This window comes from Falco cherrug, chromosome 8 (assembly GCF_023634085.1).
Source record: "Falco cherrug isolate bFalChe1 chromosome 8, bFalChe1.pri, whole genome shotgun sequence".
NCBI classification, from domain to species: Eukaryota; Metazoa; Chordata; class Aves; order Falconiformes; family Falconidae; genus Falco; species Falco cherrug.
In genome coordinates, this window is record NC_073704.1 from 49654980 (window position 1) to 49667296 (window position 12317).

The 12317-nt window shown below is 41.9% G+C and overlaps 1 protein-coding gene across 5 annotated transcripts in view; it reads right to left on the reverse strand.

The window, feature by feature from the left end:
• The window catches only part of TENM2 (teneurin transmembrane protein 2), a 698234-nt gene extending 686181 nt beyond the window's left edge, over nt 1–12053 (reverse strand). For 4 of the 5 annotated variants that reach the window (XM_055717811.1, XM_055717810.1, XM_055717809.1 and 1 more), the window contains exon 1: nt 11909–12053. The gene's annotated coding sequence lies outside the window, so the exon portion shown is untranslated. Of the gene's footprint in view, nt 1–11597; nt 11709–11908 lie in introns of those variants that run through there. The other variant, XM_055717808.1, reaches the window with a different exon arrangement.
• Nucleotides 12054–12317: the final 264 nt, after the last annotated feature.

Genomic DNA, 12317 nt, shown 5'->3' on the forward strand with positions numbered 1-12317 from the left:
AGTCCTTTGCCAGGTGTGTCCTAGCAGTAAGAGGAGCTCAGCTCCTGTATTGCGGAATTTCAGCTTTTAGTCAACACATACCTTCAAAGATGGCAAGGAAATGGGAAAAAAGATGACAGCCAGATTATAGTGCTGCCACCCAGTTTTAATCCAGGAGAAGCTCAGGTGCTTCTACACTATATGACATCTTCACAGTCACCAGTGACTACCCCAGTGAGGTAGATCTGCCCTGCTCACCAAAGGATTCCAGTCTTTAAAGTTTAAAAAGAAGGGCTAAACCAGGCACTCATCATCCTACTGAGCCTGAGCCTCCATGATTGAAAGAAGAATATGGTCCCCTAATGTGCTAAAATCAATCAGTGAACAGGCCACCTAGCTACCATATATTTGAAATATAATATAGCCATTTTAGTTATTTCAAAAGATTCTTGTCCATGTTCACACTAATCGCAAAGAGAGAAGATAGCTTCTAGAATAAAGCTGTTTATCTGAAATTAAAAATTGGATTAACTTTTCTTTCCCTCCTACGCTACTGGAACCTCATCCAACTTCTACCATCTTCCAAAACACTTTCTAATTGAAAAAATTGGGGAGTGGGGGGGGGGGGGTGTGTGGGAAATGGCGACAGCAAAAGGTGGGCAATTAAGCAAACCCAAAGACATACATCTTTCCACAAAACTGATACACTGAGTGGGTGAACTGACCAGCAGAATTTTGTCTGCTGTTCAGAGGCAACAAATCCAGACCCTTATCTGCAGGACTGCAACTGCCCTTTTTCTAAGTGGAGAATAAACTTATTTTTCAGTGCATTAGCTTATCCTGCATCACTGCTTCCCTACTAAAGGAAGGATTGTTTTCCATAATACAAAAAGCTATTACAGATTTACTATGTAAGCAAACTGATATGTTGAATAACTGCTAAGTAGGGAAGATGAATAATAACCCTATGGACTTCCAAAGTAATCAAAGTGGAAATAAACATTCATTTATAACATGCATTGTTTAGCTACAATCTACTGGTAACAGACACAAATAAGACTTCATACACTACAGAAGTGGCACCAAGTATTCATGTAACTTCTGGCAATAAAATAGTCAACCACAAACATTAAACTACACCTGTAAAAATGCCCCCATCAATGTCATGGCTGAGGGGGGCAGGGTAGGAACGGTGAGAAAGGAGGGTGGAAGACAGAAATGCCACCATCCAACCAAAGAGATCCCTTTTAGGGTCATGGCATAAACAGGATAAATTCACCAGCCAACTACCCGACACAGAAAGCATTATTTTTAAATACACAGCGACATGCATACTGTGACTTCTGACATGGGCAGACCTGTTCATAACACATCTGGGGAATTATACTCCAAAATATTCAGGAACTGACTGAATCAAGTCAAATAACCCTCAGTCATGGAGTTTATGTTTTAGAGCTTAAAACACAGCTGTGCAAGAATTAAGTTTAAAAGAGGTAAGTGAAGGGAGGAGGAAGACAGCAAGAGAGGTTGGAATCCGTGGTTTTGCTGGCTCACCACCTGGACCCAGGTAGCAGCACCCTGGCCATAGTCCTTCTAGCCTGCTGTGCCCACCAAGGCTCTTTTTTTCAAACAAGGTGAGACACAGATGGAGTAAGGCATAGCTGCTCCTGAACTACCAGGAGGGTCCCTGGTTTTCCTTCTGTATGCACTGCCTAAATGCAGAGCAATGTTAAACCAAGTATTATCTTTTCTTTAACCTCGGCAACTGTTCATGCAACATGTGCTGCCAAACCCCTTCTTTTCTCTTTTCCTTTAAAGAAAACCACTTAGAAACAAAGCAAGTTATCCTCCCTACCCAGCTAAAAAAGTAGAATGTATAAGCAAGGTTTGATCCAAAGTCACTACAATCATTGCGAGGCATCCGTTAACTTCAACTGCCACAAATTCAAGCTCATATATATGTTTGTTGGTGCTTAGTTTGAAAATAAAACCTGCTAGCTATAAATGATAGTAGGCCATAATACTGGCACAGCAGAACCTAAGTGCTAAACAGCATTTCATTAGCAAAACTAAAGTGACACCTAACCATCTTCTAAGTGTCCATTTTTCAAATGCATCAACTAAACTAAACTGCAAACGGAGGACAATGGGAAAGTCATCTTCCAGCAGAGCCTGCCTTAAGCAGGTGATCCTTTCTCACACATAGTCACATGAGCAACAGCAGGACAATGACTACTCACAGGACCAGACCCTAATACTCAAACATAGCTACTTCAGGCTTAACTATCATAACTGCTGCAGCACAAACAAACCAGTAGGCTGCAAAAGCCTTGTTAGGCTTTTACCATTGGTCAGATTCTACTGTCCGTGCTGTTTCTGCTTCCTCCAGAGGTCAGACCCCACTGCTACTACTCCTCCATCCGACCCCTACTCCTCAGAGCTATTTAACTACCTAGCAGGAACAAGCTACAGCTGCACATCATTCATGTCCATCAACCCACTGCCTCCGAGGCAACGCCACAGCTGCATATCATCAATGCTAATCAACCCACTGCCTCCATTCATTTAAAGACACTCCTACTCTACAATTCATAGGGATTAATTACTTGTTTTCATGAAAACTGCTTGAAGATTTTTGCACTACCCACCAGGTTTCAGCCTTACACCAGGACTGACCCAATCCGACTGCACGCTGGACTTCTAACACTTCATTCTAGGAGCTAGGTCATTGTCAATCATCAGACACCCTTTGGCATCCCTGGCTAGGTAGAAACCCAGTGGCAAACAGAGGTAGTACAAAGCAGCAATCACAGCAGCTTTTCAAGAGATCTAAACCCCACACCTCCTATCATTTCTTTCCTATAAGAGGAAGGGAATCAAAACGTACGGTGGCTATCTCCTTTGCCTGGCATCACCAGAGAAGGGAATGACATCTGTGTTGGGAGTACCAGAGTCTCAGTTCTGACTTTCCCCAAGCAGGCAGACCGAATGACACAGCTCTCCCTATCCCAGCACCCTTAAACTAACTGGGGTAGAATTACAAACCTTGATCTTGTGAGACATGCCAATTTCAAGATCTACAGAACTGACCACGTGTAAACTCCAATACCTGCACAGTCAATGAAGGGTATGGGCAAAGGGTGAGAGGCACAGAGGAAATGCATACGCTGCTCTGTAAAAGAGCAATCTATTAAAGGCTTGTATTTTGGGATGGTTTGAGAAACAGAGGGGGAAGTGATTACTGCTCCTTTAAAGGAACAATGTAGGAAAAAGAAAGGCAATTTAAGCCTGGAGGTAGCTGATACAGAATGCCAGCTGAACTACAGGAACCTATGGAGGCCCCTGGGATTGCTGGAGAGATGGAAGAAGAGTTTCAGTTAGGTAATTAGAGCTTCAATAGAAGAATAAATACTCCACAGGCAATCCACAGGTTCTTCTCACCTCTTGCCACTTCTTCTCTCCAGCAGTGACAGCTGCTTGTGAAAGTGAAGGGAAAGGTCTCTTTCATTCAACTCATTAGTTAGTAATCCTCACTGGTAATACAACAAGGAGCACAATACCAGAAGGAGCTGCCAGCCCTTCCCTCTACTGCTCCGAGGCAGAACACAGGGCTCGGGGTCTCGCAGGTGCTCACCCTAGTAAGGGTGATGCAGTGGCGAAGCCAAAGACCATGAGAACACTTGTGAAAGAGAAAAGACACACCCCAGGGCAGGTGAGGCAATATTCAGGTCACACTTTTTCTGCATTAATTCTCCCCTCTTCATGCCCCAGAGAGAAAGAGCCTGCTGTTTATAGCCAGGCTCCTGAAGCAGGGAATGATCCTAAAGGATCAGGAGAAAGACAGCGACCACAGTAATCCACTGAGGATTCACTATTTCAGCTTTTTTCTGTGACGTTATGATGAGTTCTCAATGGAAGGCACGTTGGTTATCAACATTGTGATCTGAAAGAGACTACTCCTCTCCTTTGCCCTGCAATGATGAGACAGTCAAAGTACCACGAAGACATTTCCACCTTCCAGACAGCCTGTTTTAGAAGGATTACTGAAATAACTGTGACTTTGATTCCCTAGAAAAATGCTGCAGCGAGTTCTGCTGCACAGTGAGCCACTCAGGCATCGGTCCTGACCACTGACATCATTTTCTGAAAAGATCAGTTCTGTGCAGCTCCGCTCTCGTGTCATCTTTCAACCTCAAGTAGGTTCCACAGAAGAAAGAAGGTGACAATGTTCTGGATTTCAGTCAGCATCCCTTAGCAGGTAGGAAAGCTGAAAGACAGACAGCCGCACAGCTTATTCTTTATTCCATAGCTGAGGCCATTGGTGTCAGCTAAGATTTGCACTGGAATGCCACGTACTTCAGTACTGGTTAATAAAGCTGTGACCTCCACATTTAGCACTGCACTAAGAGACTTTTTCTCAGACTGCTCCATGCTGACAACAAGCAGCTGGAGATAAAGGGAAAAGGAGAAGGTTTAGGTTAGTCTCTATGCAGGGAGACAACTGAAGCCAGCTGACTTCTCCGGAGAAAAAAAAAAAAAAAAAAAAAAAAAGGTTTAGCTCCTTCTGTGACCAAGGCTATATACAAATCTTTGTTACCACACCCTGCTTTTTGGTTTATTAATAGCCTACCTGATGGTCTACTTCTCATAAATCTTTCCTGAAAAGACTTAAGTACCAACCATACACATATAAGGTGCCTTAACTGAAATACTTAGATGCAGGGGTTTCCCCCCACCTCCCTTAAGGATTTTCCACAGCTACAGATGCAGGATAAAGTCCAGAGGGACATTAAGAATGGGTGTTAAAAGCGAGTAAAGCTAATAGGAAGTTTTGATCATTTTATAGGCACCTGCTTATCTCCAAACACTCAACCTTCTTTAAAAATCTGTTCTCTGTTGCTTCACTTCCAATAGCGATCTGCACATTTACAGTTCCCCTCAGCAGCATTTGCCACTGTTCTTTAGCTGATATTTAGGCCACATGTTCCAAAAACAGAAAGAACTGATCAAAGCCATTCACTGTGGAAATTTTCTGTATCTCTACTGCTAGCAGACCTTCCTGTGTCACACAAACATTTACATAAACTCAATCATGTTTTAGGTAACTGTACACACGTAATATAAACACTCAAATTAAACTCTTATGAGATTATTAAAACTACAGATCCACTTTCATAGTACTGTTGTGTTTTACTTAATGTTATAGTTACATGTATGAAGTTTCCACTCGTTTGAATATTCTTCTATACACTAGGATTTGTCTAAAACTTCCCCAAGATTGGAAGGAGTCTGCCAAAACAATTATTTTTCTGTGAGATTCATTAATAATCCTTCCAGTTTTAGTGCCCAGTCAGCTATATTGAAGTGGAAGAGAAAACTACTCCCCTATCATTTTATGGGCTCATGTTTTTGTGAATGTTTGCATTTGTATGTTCTCATGCAAAACTAGTGCAACAGACATAGTGCACTCTCTCAAAAACCACAGGTAATGGTAAAAACATTTTCTCTGTGTCAAAATGCTGCATAAAAGTTAGAATAAACACCTAGACAAGAAAACATGCCTTAAGAGAAAGTTCTGTGTTCCAGACTATACACTCTTGCCAACTCCTGAGCGTCCCTAGGCACAAAGCCAAAACCAAACGCACCAAGGACCTGCACGTATGCACATCGAGACCCGAAATCTATGTAAATATGAACTAAGATGAAAAGTTCTTTTCTTTAAATGCCTAATTCTTCACTGATGGTGAAAGTAGGTATCTACACAGACAGCAGAACTAGGCAAACAGCATGCACTGGTAGACATTTTAAATGAAATTTGATTTTTTTTACTATATTCTCTAAGTGTATTAAGCTGCATATCACTTGTTATAATTTGGTTCAGAAAACTCATTAAATGTTGCAAGTGTGAAGTATGTAACATTCCTCCCTAGAGAAAGTATTTTTATATACTATGATGCATTTAATATTTATGTTTGCTACTTTATTTCAACTAGTGTAAAGTCAACATCTCATTTCCCCCCCAGAATCTGATTCACGCACAGTATTTCCTGTAACATTGGCAAGGTAAGTGTAGCAAGTAAAATGAACTTCATTTTCAAGCTCCAAAATGTTGTCTCTAGTGACACACTTACATTTCAATATCAAGTATTCTACCTTTCTAAATACTCAACTTTGTTGTTGCTGAAGAAGGTGCTTCCCATTTTTGTAGTGTGCAGCACAATGCTGGAGCACACCATTCCCATAGCTTACTTCACTGTGGAGAGCTACGATTTAAAGAGAGCTTAGAAGAGTCACTAGGCAATCCATACTCGCAAAAAGCTTTGGAAAAATAAGTTATTTACATTTAATAGGACCTTCTATATTTTACTGTTTTTACATGTCTTTACACTTCAGCCCAACACTACTATGTAACAAGTGCTTCAGAACAGAATTTGCGTAGTTTCCACTTACGTACATTCATCTGTACCTCTTTAAACTTACATCTCCTACGATCTAGTTGACATGTAGCACTGTACAGAGCCATTCAAAATCACAACAGAACCAACACTCCTAACTGCATTAGTTCAGGAAAAGTGACCTTCCTAAACTTTCTCATTTTCTCCCCTGAAAACAGTAATTTAAAAAACAAAGATTTTCACATTCAGAGTTAAGGGAACACATGTGAAACTTCCCAGGAGGCATTTAGATTCTCAGATAGCTAAACACAGAAGTACAGACATGGAGACAGGCTCCATTTGCTCTCGTACATATGCACACTGATGTAAAAAGATGACTCGCAATGTCACAGTGCTACACTAAAATTCGGCAGACCCGGACTCGTATCCACACTGAAAAGCTTCCCTGGGTCTCTCAGACTGTGTACGTCTCTCAGACTGTGGTTCAGAATAACGTACACCAGCTGATATCACCATGCCCACAAAAGCCTTACATGAGCAGGGATATGCGAGAGATGCACTTTTTGTTCCTACCACTTCCACTGCTTCCCCCAAAGAGCACATCACCATCAAGCTGGATGCCGTCCCTGCTCACCCCGCCCACGCTGCGGGCACAGCTAGGGCACCGGTACAGCACTGGGCTGCAACTCTGCTGCCTCTCCACACGCTTCACATGGTACCTTCCACAAGGACTTTATATACAAGTTAATTCCATACTCTTAAAGTGTTTAATGGATATGTTCATTAATGATTTTTATAGTCTCATATACTCCCTCTGATTTCCTTGCCTGGGTGGGCTGAAAAAAACCCCCAACAGATAAATCTGGAGAACTGAGACCAACTGAAAGCTTTAAATACTCCTACTAAAGACAAAGGCAGTTGCAGCGTGCCTCAAACTAGTATGACAATTCTTTGAGAGCAGCTACTCCTATATTTTATACAGTTTTAACACACATTTGTAGTTCTGAAGGGTTACAGTTAGGGCTTTGATATATTAATGTGCACACTGAGCCAAAGAAGCCCATTAAGAGCAAAACCAGAATGAAGACTCTTATTAGCCAAAAAGGGTGACACCTTGTTTTTAATTTCCCCATACTACTTGACTGGCATTATAGTTAAAACAAAACAAAAACACCAACACAACAACAAAAAACAACAAACCAACTCATAAAAAAAAAAAAAAAAACCAAAACAAAGATAAAAATAACCAAACACACAAAAAATATCCCCAAACCCCAAAGTGAAACCCCCTACCTCAATGCAAATTTGCTTACCATTCATCAGACAACAAAACATATCTTCTACAAAACCTGTTCTTGAATTAAAGGAAAAAACATGACTTAAGATCAGTTTTTCCCTTAACTATTACCCCAGAACACATCTGAATACTGCCACTGGTGTAAGCCAGTATATGCATCACGCATCCATTTGCAACCTGCTCAGCTAAACATAAGTCTATAATTCAACGTTGTGAAGCTTTTTGCTAAAAATCTTATAATTACATCCCTATTTGGATGACTACTAGGTTATTAATGTTCAGCAATAAACCTGAAAGTAGTCTATTTATTACTGTTTGGCACTGAACGTCAATCAATTCAACCAAAAAGAATCTATTCAAAAAATAATAAAAAATGAATATCTAAGCTTAGTGCGCTTCCTGCTTATCCAAAAGGTCTATCTGATAATATTGAGTTAGTCAGCAAGGTGGATTTAAAACAATGTATTTGAACTTCAACAGCATTATGAGATCCCAACGCAGACCAATAATTGTGAGACAAAATTCAGCTAACAGAGAATGCCCAACAGTATCTTTTAAATCCATATCTGGATTAGGTGAGATTCAATTGCAGAAAACATTCTACACGTCGCTGCAGCTGCTCCGCTAAGCGACTGTGAACAAGGATAAGAAGAAGGGGCTCTGCGAGGGTACAGAACCAAGCAGGACACAAATTTGGTCCAGTCTGTGGTTGGAACAGTCTGATGCAGCCAGAGTCATTCCATACTCCGTCTCCTACACAAGCTAAATGTACACTGTACGGGAGCTATTTTGTGCAGTAAGAAGTTAGGAGGATGAGTCACTCTCAGTTGGTATTGAAGGCTCCGGGATGTGACACCTCAGGTCAGAAAGTATGGACCCGTTCTGCATGTGTTTAGTATCAGCAATGCTATCTTTTCTATTGTAGCGCTGTAAATACAATATAAAACTATTCTTCCTGATAAAGATTTTGTGAAATTATAAGAAAAAAAAAGCCTGGAAAAATCTTGCCATTTCCATTAAATAGTAACCTTCTGAAAATGAGAGTCAGGACTAAACCATCTCTTATCTTAATCAGTTTAGTAGAAATTAATTTAATTTGTATTCTAAGGTTGTATTTCCTGTTACGGATCCAGGGCGCGGGAGGGCAGACTTTTTAGAACTATCCATTTATATAAAAGAATATTAGTACTTAAAGGATCAGTCCAATAATTTTTTGGTCTCATCTTTAAGCATGAACTTCAGTGGTGCTGCTTCTACGCGCACCTTTTGCCAAAAACATTAAGGATTGAGTGATTAAATTCACAGTGAACTGCAAACAAACACAAACCAGCTTCTCAAACATCGGTGTATTGACTTGAGGGGTACAGTGGCTTGAGCCTTGTCTCCATCTAATTTGACCTTCAGTTTAGTTCGACCTCTCAGACAACAAAGTCTAGACATTGACCTTGATTGAACTGAACAAACATTTTCCCTTTTCTACGTTGGTCTAAATAATTTTAAGCACAAGACCACTAAGACAACTTGCACCATTACTTTAACAGTAATAGTGCTCACAAGACATTTTCTTTGACTGCAGAAACAAAACCAAAAGTATTTGGTGGAAAAATGCCAAAGCAATGACCATAATTTATCACAAGCTGATATACATATACATATTACTGCTCTTCTCAGAAATAAAAATGTTCTTTAAAAAGGCAAAGAAATTTAACTATTAGCCCTTCAAATCAATGCTTCTACCACTGTTAATCTCTGTCACTTAATAAAAAAAAAGTGCCTCCTCAGTTTCTCATGCTGCGCTTTGACTTCTAGAATGAAATATTAAAAAGGAAAATACAGTTCAACTTAATTGGTGAAAAACATCACAAGTGATGCTCATGTGTTAATTTTCCCCAAGCTACATAAACAGCTGAAATCTAATGACACAGAAACACGACTATTTTACTTTCGTTATCCACATGAAAAATAAGCATCTAGAGAATTAAAAGATTATAATTTTCATACAAGCACTGTCTTAGTAGGAAATGTTTTAAAATAAGCAGAATAGCAATTCAAACATTATCTGGATCAAAACTTTGTTATTTTCTTTAAATACGCTGAACATGTATTAACATTTGGAAAAAAAAATACTTCTATGAGTTCTTACATGTTGCCAGGACATTCAGAAACCACAGCTAAAGAAGTTTTCCTCTCAAAATGTATTAAAGCTTAGACCTCGCAGCCGGCTTTTTGAATACCACACAATCTACGCCAGTGTAATATATATGAATAGGGGGTTTTTATTAGTCAGTGACTAGAAACCTCAGTATATGGGCCAAGCTAAATTAATTGTCAACCTGGTTACTGATTTGCCAGTGCACGGGAAAACAATGCCCAAACATATCGTTTGTATCTATTTTTAACCTTGACAACACAAGAAATGCCACCTATCTTTAGGTCATCAGCCCCTTGTAAAAATTCACTTTACCTAGCACTTACATAAGCCCCTTAGAAAAATACCTGTCGTTGTTCTGTAAGGTGGAGATCCACCAGTTTCTCCAATCAGATTGATTTGAATTATAATACAAATGTCTTGAAGAAAGAATCTTCTCTCTCTAAATTCTTCTGAAGTTTGAAGAAAAACTTTGAGACCCTACAGCCACGGTTAACTATTAAACTTGCATAAAGTAAGCGCACTAACAGGTGATACTACTTTTTCATTAACTCTGCACTTAATACAGACTAAGTTCTTAAACACAATGGATTTTAAACAGAATTCCATGCTCTATGAAGATATTAGATAACTACACTTAGTTATTGACACTTTGCATTCCATATTGGTTCGGTCAAGCTTCCTTTTCTGAAATTGCTACAACACTGCTACCTCTAGGCTTCACTTCTTCAGAACATATGCATTTTGAATTTCTTTGCTCTTACATAACCTTTTAACTATACAACTGAATATTATAAACAAAATGCCCTTTAATTCTGTGTTCCTGCATTTCAGTTCTGTTATAATACCTGTTTTCTCCATGTAATACAAGATTTGGTAAATTTAAACAAGTACAAGCCAAACATTATATATGTATAAATATTTATGTACACAGATATACACAGAGACAATACTTGCCATTACATTTTGAGCCTGTTAAAAGGACGGAACAGTTAGGCACATAAGGAAAAAAAAAAACAAACAAAAAAACAAACAAACCAGGAAAAGCACATATTAAGACATCAATGATATTAAATCATCTGAAATTGCTAGAGGTAAAGGTTTACGCCAGAATTTACAAGCATCCTAACAAGAAGTGTTGAAAAAGGAGTCTGGTTCAGAGATAAAGAGTTAAGAGCTCAATCCGCACCCATTAAGCCACCTGATTTAAATTTCCGTTTGGGTGTAGGCAAGAAGCTGAGCAGTATCTTGTCAAACTGCCACTCCACGTAAGGTCTAACAGGGACTTGGTCTGGCGTTCGCCTGCGCCGGTACATTGTCTGAGCAATGCACGCAGTCCGTGCCAGCAGCCCCTTCCTCCACAGCCAGGAACGGATCAAGTGCAATTTCCAAACAGCTCAATCGCAGGGCTATACGTGAAACACCAAACCTATGTTTATTATCTTTGCAAACAACGTAATATTGTTGTCCCTTACTGCTCCCTACAAATTTGCAGCAATGATGCAAAGCAGCATTTTTTTTTTTTTAATTCCCTTTCGGAATACAAATGCCTGCCTTATTTCTGCCTGCTCCTAACCAAGACGCACTGTGGACAATAGTTTCTGAATCAGCGATCCCTTTCCACACTGTTGAAAAAAATGAAAAAAATAAAAAATAAAAACAACGGTACCTCAATCCCTCAGGAAGGGGAAAAAGAAAAGGGGGAACAACAACAGCAACAAAAAACAGTTTAAAGAGCAAAAGCAACACTGAAACACCACGAAAATAAAAGAAATACCAGCGATGCAGGATGCGAATTAGCGGGCAGCGCCGCAGCAGCAGCACTTCTGGCAGAGGCGCGGCGGACCCTCTCCCTGCAACTCCTGCAACTCCTGACCCCCGCGAGCGCCGCGCGAGCAGCCGCGGGAGCCCCCGCGCACCGCCGCCCGCGCGCCAGAAGTTGTCAACTCCGCTATGGCAATGACCGCGCGGGGAGGGGGGGGCGGCGGGGAAGGAGCGACCGAGGCGGACACGCTGCAGCTGCGGGCGCCGCTGCCGAGCAGCACGGAGCCCGCGCGTGCAGGCGAGTAAGGAGCGAAGCGCATTTACCAGCAGCGGCGGCAGGTTGAGCAGCCCGAGCGCCTCGCGCCGTCTCCGGGCGGTAACTTGGCGGCGGCGCGGATTCCTCCACTGCCGAGGGACACCCCTTCCTTCCTCCCTGCCCGGCCCGGCCCCTGCCTTCGCGCCGCTCGCCTCTCCCTTCCCTTCCCTTCCCCGCCCGGCCCGGCCCTCCCCCGGAGCGCGGCGCAGCGCGGCGCAGCGCGGCGGAGCGCAGCGGGGGCGCCGCCGCCTCAGCTCCCTCCCCCCGCCCCTCCCTCCCTCCCTCCCTCCCTCCCGCGGCCGGCGGGCGCGGCGCGAGAGGCGGCGGCGGAGGCAGCGCGGCCCCGGCAGCAGCGCCCGCGCCAGCCGCGCTCTGGCTGCAGCCCCGGCGGCCCCCGGCTGCACGCGCCGCGGCCGG